Source organism: Sardina pilchardus, chromosome 9 (genome assembly GCF_963854185.1).
Source record: "Sardina pilchardus chromosome 9, fSarPil1.1, whole genome shotgun sequence".
Classification (NCBI taxonomy): Eukaryota; Metazoa; Chordata; class Actinopteri; order Clupeiformes; family Clupeidae; genus Sardina; species Sardina pilchardus.
Window position 1 is genome coordinate 1057957 of NC_085002.1, and position 6064 is coordinate 1064020.

At 48.9% G+C, this 6064-nt stretch overlaps 1 pseudogene; it reads right to left on the reverse strand.

Annotated features, from left to right (window-relative positions):
• Positions 1-4052: 4052 nt before the first annotated feature.
• Positions 4053-6064, reverse strand: part of LOC134092089 (SRSF protein kinase 3-like) — a 20783-nt pseudogene continuing 18771 nt past the window's right edge.

The window sequence follows — 6064 nt, forward strand, 5'->3', positions numbered from 1 at the left end:
ACACACACACACACACACACACACACACACACACACACACACACACAGTAAGTGGTGATGCTGTGATGTTGTGTCCCGTCTATAGAATGACTCCTCATCACTGTATGCAGCTCTTCAGCATCGCTACAGTGCAGAGCAGATGTACTCAACCATTGGGCACAACACTGGGGTCCAGGTGTGTGTGTGTGTGTGTGTGTGTGTATTTATTCTGTTTGTTTGCATATGTGTTTCTTTTAGAAGCTTTTGAATATAACATCTACTGGAATGTCAAAATCATACAATTATTTACTGAAATCCTGTTTTTGACCTTTGACCTTTGCCCTAATAACTAAGATAACCACTTAAAGCAAATCCAGACGGCTCATGCCAACTGCTGTTTAGTGTTAGATTAGCTTGTGCACGTCACTGTTAGTTCCACTGAAGTATGGGTACCTATATAAAGTATTGCAAATATAAGTCTGTTTAGAGATGTACAGTATTTCTGTGTTTGTTTACGTTTTAACTTGATTGTGTTGTAGGCCACTGCTGCAGATTATGAAAATCTGAGTCCAGATTGATGTTCCTGCATGAGACACCAGATGGCGCCATCTGAACTCCCCATAGCAGCCAGTGTGTTGCCTCTAGGAATAAGAGGCTCACATGTGTCAGTACTTTATGAATAAGAGGCTCACATGTGTCAGTGCTTTATGAATAAGAGGCTCGTCGTGCTTGTGTCAGTGCTGTAGGAATAAGAGGCTCACATGTGTCAGTGCTGTAGGAATAAGAGGCTCACATGTGTCAGTGCTTTATGAATAAGAGGCTCACATGTGTCAGTGCTTTATGAATAAGAGGCTCACATGTGTCAGTGCTTTATGAATAAGAGGCTCACATGTGTCAGTGCTTTATGAATAAGAGGCTCACATGTGTCAGTGCTTTATGAATAAGAGGCTCACATGTGTCAGTGCTTTATGAATAAGAGGCTTGTGCTTGTGTCAGTGCTGTTGGAATAAGAGGGTCATCATGCTCGTGTCAGTGCTGTAGGAATAAGAGGCTCACATGTGTCAGTGCTGTAGGAATAAGAGGGTCATCATGCTCGTGTCAGTGCTGTAGGAATAAGAGGCTCACATGTGTCAGTGCTGTAGGAATAAGAGGCTCACATGTGTCAGTGCTGTAGGAATAAGAGGCTCACATGTGTCAGTGCTGTATGAATAAGAGGGTCATCGTGCTCGTGTCAGTGCTGTAGGAATAAGAGGCTCATCGTGCTCGTGTCAGTGCTGTAGGAATAAGAGGCTCATCGTGCTCGTGTCAGTGCTGTAGGAATAAGAGGCTTGTGCTCGTGTCAGTGCTAAAAAATATTGCCAATATCTCAGATGCTCTCTGCCAACTGCACTGAGTTCTGTTTCCATCTTTTAATTATTCCACCTTTCATCTTTTTGTAAATGACTCTTGACTCTGGTTGTTGCCCATCTATGCTTTTATCTGTTATTACTGTTTGCGTTTATTTATGTTTATGCTTGAATTTACCCTTGGGTATCAATAAAGTATATCTATCTATCTATCTATCTATCTATATCTACAGTATGTAAAGCACATTGAATGACCTCTGTGTATGAAATGCGCTATATAAATAAACTTGACTTGACTATTCTTCTCTCATTTTATTACATTACCCTGTAGCCAGTCAATAATGTGTTGAAATAGTGGAACTGAATATTCTTTTAATATTTCAGCTTTTAATATGTCGCTTCGCTGTACAGAGGTCAAAACATGAGAAAAAAACTTTTATGAGCTAGGTTACTGTGCTTAGCTTTATGAGCTAGGCTACTGAGCTTAGCTTTTATGAGCTAGGCTACTGTACTTAGCTTTTATGAGCTAGGCTACTGAGCTTAGCTTTTATGAGCTAGACTACTGAGCTTAGCTTTTATGAGCTAGGCTACTGTGCTTAGCTTGGTTCACACGGTCGAATACTCAACCTGGTAGGCCATCCTGTCTGGAATGGGAAGGGGGGAAGGGGGGAGGGGGGGGGGGGACAACTCACTTAAAGGTTTTGATTTTGGACTGTAATGATCATTTTAAAGGCCAGTTGGCCACCATTCTTACATATACAGTAGCAACTTTAAGAGATGACACCAGGTTCTGAGTTGATGTTTTTCATTTGTTATTTATTTGTATGAACAAACACAGACATTTTGAACATAAATACACTCAACAATAATCAAAAAATCATACCACATCAGAGGTGAGTCCTGACTGTCTTTAGAGATTCAGAGTAGCAAGCTGCATGCACACAAATGGAGAGTAACTATGGAAGGAATGTACAGTAATGTCCGCAGCTCTGATAATATTGCTCCCATTTAATTAAAACAATGCAACGTTCGACCGTGATGAAGACCCAGTAGGGTCCAAACGTTGCATTTCATTAAACGGGAGCAATATTATCAGTGCTGTGGACATTACATTCCTTCCATGTATTATGAGTTGATCCACGGGTGCAGTAGGCACTGTGCGGCGGTGTGTGTGTGTGTGTGTGTGTGTGTGTGTGTGTGTGTGTGTGTGTGTATTATGAGTTGATCCACGGGTGCAGTAGGCACTGTGCGGCGGTGTGTGTGTGTGTGTGTGTGTGTGTGTGTATTATGAGTTGATCCACGGGTGCAGTAGGCACTGTGCGGCGGTGTGTGTGTGTGTGTGTGTGTGTGTGTGTTATGAGTTGATCCACGGGTGCAGTAGGCACTGTGCGGCGGTGTGTGTGTGTGTGTGTGTGTGTGTGTGTGTGTGTGTGTGTTATGAGTTGATCCACGGGTGCAGTAGGCACTGTGCGGCGGTGTGTGTGTGTGTGTGTGTGTGTGTGTGTGTTATGAGTTGATCCACGGGTGCAGTAGGCACTGCTCTGCGGCGGCGTGTGTGTGTGTGTGTGTGTGTGTGTGTGTGTGTGTGTGTGTGTGTGTGTGTGTGTGTGTGTGTGTGTGTGTGTGTTATGAGTTGATCCACGGGTGCAGTAGGCACTGCTCTGCGGTGTGTGTGTGTGTGTGTGTGTGTGTTATGAGCTGATCCACGGGTGCAGTAGGCACTGTGCGGCGGTGTGTGTGTGTGTGTGTGTGTGTGTGTGTGTGTGTGTGTGTTATGAGCTGATCCACGGGTGCAGTAGGCACTGCTCTGCGGTGTGTGTGTGTGTGTGTGTGTGTGTGTGTGTGTGTGTGTGTGTGTGTGTGTGTGTGTGTGTGTGTTATGAGTTGATCCAGGGGTGCAGTAGGCACTGCTCTGCGCTGGCGCGGTGTGTGTGTGTGTGTGTGTGTGTGTGTGTGTGTGTGTGTGTGTGTGTGTGTGTGTGTGTTATGAGTTGATCCAGGGGTGCAGTAGGCACTGCTCTGCGCTGGCGCGGTGTGTGTGTGTGTGTGTGTGTGTGTGTGTGTGTGTGTGTTATGAGCTGATCCACGGGTGCAGTAGGCACTGCTCTGCCCTGGCGCGGTGTGTGTGTGTGTGTGTGTGTGTGTGTGTGTGTGTGTGTGTGTGTGTGTTATGAGCTGATCCAGGGGTGCAGTAGGCACTGCTCTGCGCTGGCGCGGTGTGTGTGTGTGTGTGTGTGTGTGTGTGTTATGAGCTGATCCAGGGGTGCAGTAGGCACTGCTCTGCGCTGGCGCGGTGTGTGTGTGTGTGTGTGTGTGTGTGTGTGTGTGTGTGTGTGTGTGTGTGTGTGTGTGTGTGTGTGTGTGTGTGTGTGTGTGTTATGAGCTGATCCAGGGGTGCAGTAGGCACTGCTCTGCGCTGGCGCGGTGTGTGTGTGTGTGTGTGTGTGTGTGTGTGTGTGTGTGTGTGTGTGTGTGTGTGTGTGTTATGAGCTGATCCAGGGGTGCAGTAGGCACTGCTCTGCGCTGGCGCGGTGTGTGTGTGTGTGTGTGTGTGTGTGTTATGAGCTGATCCAGGGGTGCAGTAGGCACTGCTCTGCGCTGGCGCGGTGTGTGTGTGTGTGTGTGTGTGTGTGTGTGTGTGTGTGTGTGTGTGTGTGTGTGTGTGTTATGAGCTGATCCAGGGGTGCAGTAGGCACTGCTCTGCGCTGGCGCGGTGTGTGTGTGTGTGTGTGTGTGTGTGTGTGTGTGTGTGTGTTATGAGCTGATCCAGGGGTGCAGTAGGCACTGCTCTGCGCTGGCGCGGTGTGTGTGTGTGTGTGTGTGTGTGTGTGTTATGAGCTGATCCAGGGGTGCAGTAGGCACTGCTCTGCGCTGGCGCGGTGTGTGTGTGTGTGTGTGTGTGTGTTATGAGCTGATCCAGGGGTGCAGTAGGCACTGCTCTGCGCTGGCGCGGTGTGTGTGTGTGTGTGTGTGTGTGTGTGTGTGTGTGTGTTATGAGCTGATCCAGGGGTGCAGTAGGCACTGCTCTGCGCTGGCGCGGTGTGTGTGTGTGTGTGTGTGTGTGTGTGTGTGTGTGTGTTATGAGCTGATCCAGGGGTGCAGTAGGCACTGCTCTGCGCTGGCGCGGCGTTCGGGCAGCAGCTCCAACATGGGCAGCAGGAAGTGACTGAAGCTGTGGGCGTCGCCAGCCGTCCAGCCGTACTTGTCCTGCAGGATGTCCCCCAGCGCCCAGGGGTGCAGACCAGTGATGCGCCGCAGCTCACCTGCACACACACACACACACACACACACGCACACGCACGCACGCACGCACGCACGCACGCACGCACGCACGCACGCACACGCACACACACACACACAGAGAGAGAGAGAGAGAGAGAACACACACACACACACACACGCACGCACGCACGCAAGCACACACACACACACACAGAGAGAGAGAGAACACACACACACACACACACGCACGCATGCACGCACGCACACACGCACACACGCACGCACGCACGCACACACACACGCACACACGCACGCACACACAGAGAGAGAGAGAGAGAGAGAGAGAGAGAACACACACACAAGCACGCACGCACGCACGCACACACACACGCACGCACGCACGCACACACACACACACACACACACAGACACAAACACAGACACACACAGACACACGCGCACACACACACACACACACACACACAGACACACACACAGGGTCAGCGTCACGTTCACTGTGTACACACTTCAATTTACACACAGCATGTAAGATGTATCTCACACACACACACACACACACAGTTGTCTCTCCTGTGTCTCAGACACACACACACACACACACACACACAGTTGTCTCTCCTGCGTCTCAGACACACACACACACACACACACACACACACACACACACACACACAGTTGTCTCTCCTGTATCTCACACACACACAGTTGTCTCTCCTGCACCTCACACACACACACTCGTCTGTTCTGCGTGTCACCTTTGCTGTTGAAGAAGCGTTGTGAGCGTCGTCCTGATAAGGCAAACTCCACAGGAAGAGGTCCCAGCAGCTCTGTGATGTGAGCTATGTGATCTGGACACACACACACACACACACACACACACACACACACACACACACACACACACACACACACACACACACACAGACACTCACACACAGACAGACAGAAACACACACACACACACACACACACGGACACACACACACGGACAGACAGAGAGACACACACACACACACACACACACATACACACACACACACACACACACACACATACACACACACACACTCACACACGGACAGACAGAAACACACACACACACACACACACACATACACGCACATACAGTACATTGTGAGCTATGTGATCTGAGCACATAGAGCAGAATAGTTAGATACAGTACAGCACTCTACACATGAACTCCACAGAGGAGAGGGGGACACAGACACACAAAGAAAAGAAAAAAGTGATTGAAAGAAAAGGCAGACATAGAGAGGGGATGGAGGTAGAGAGAATGGAGAGAAGATAAAGGAGTAGAGGTGGAGCGGAAGAGAGAGAGAAGGAGGGAAAGGAGAGAGAGAAAGAGTAAAGGAAGAGAAGAGATAAACAGAGAAGGAGAGGAGGAATGGAGAGAGAGATAGAGTGATGAAAGGAGAGAGAGATGGAGTGAGAGGATAGGAGAGAGAGATGGAGTGATGAAAGGAAAGGAGAGAGAG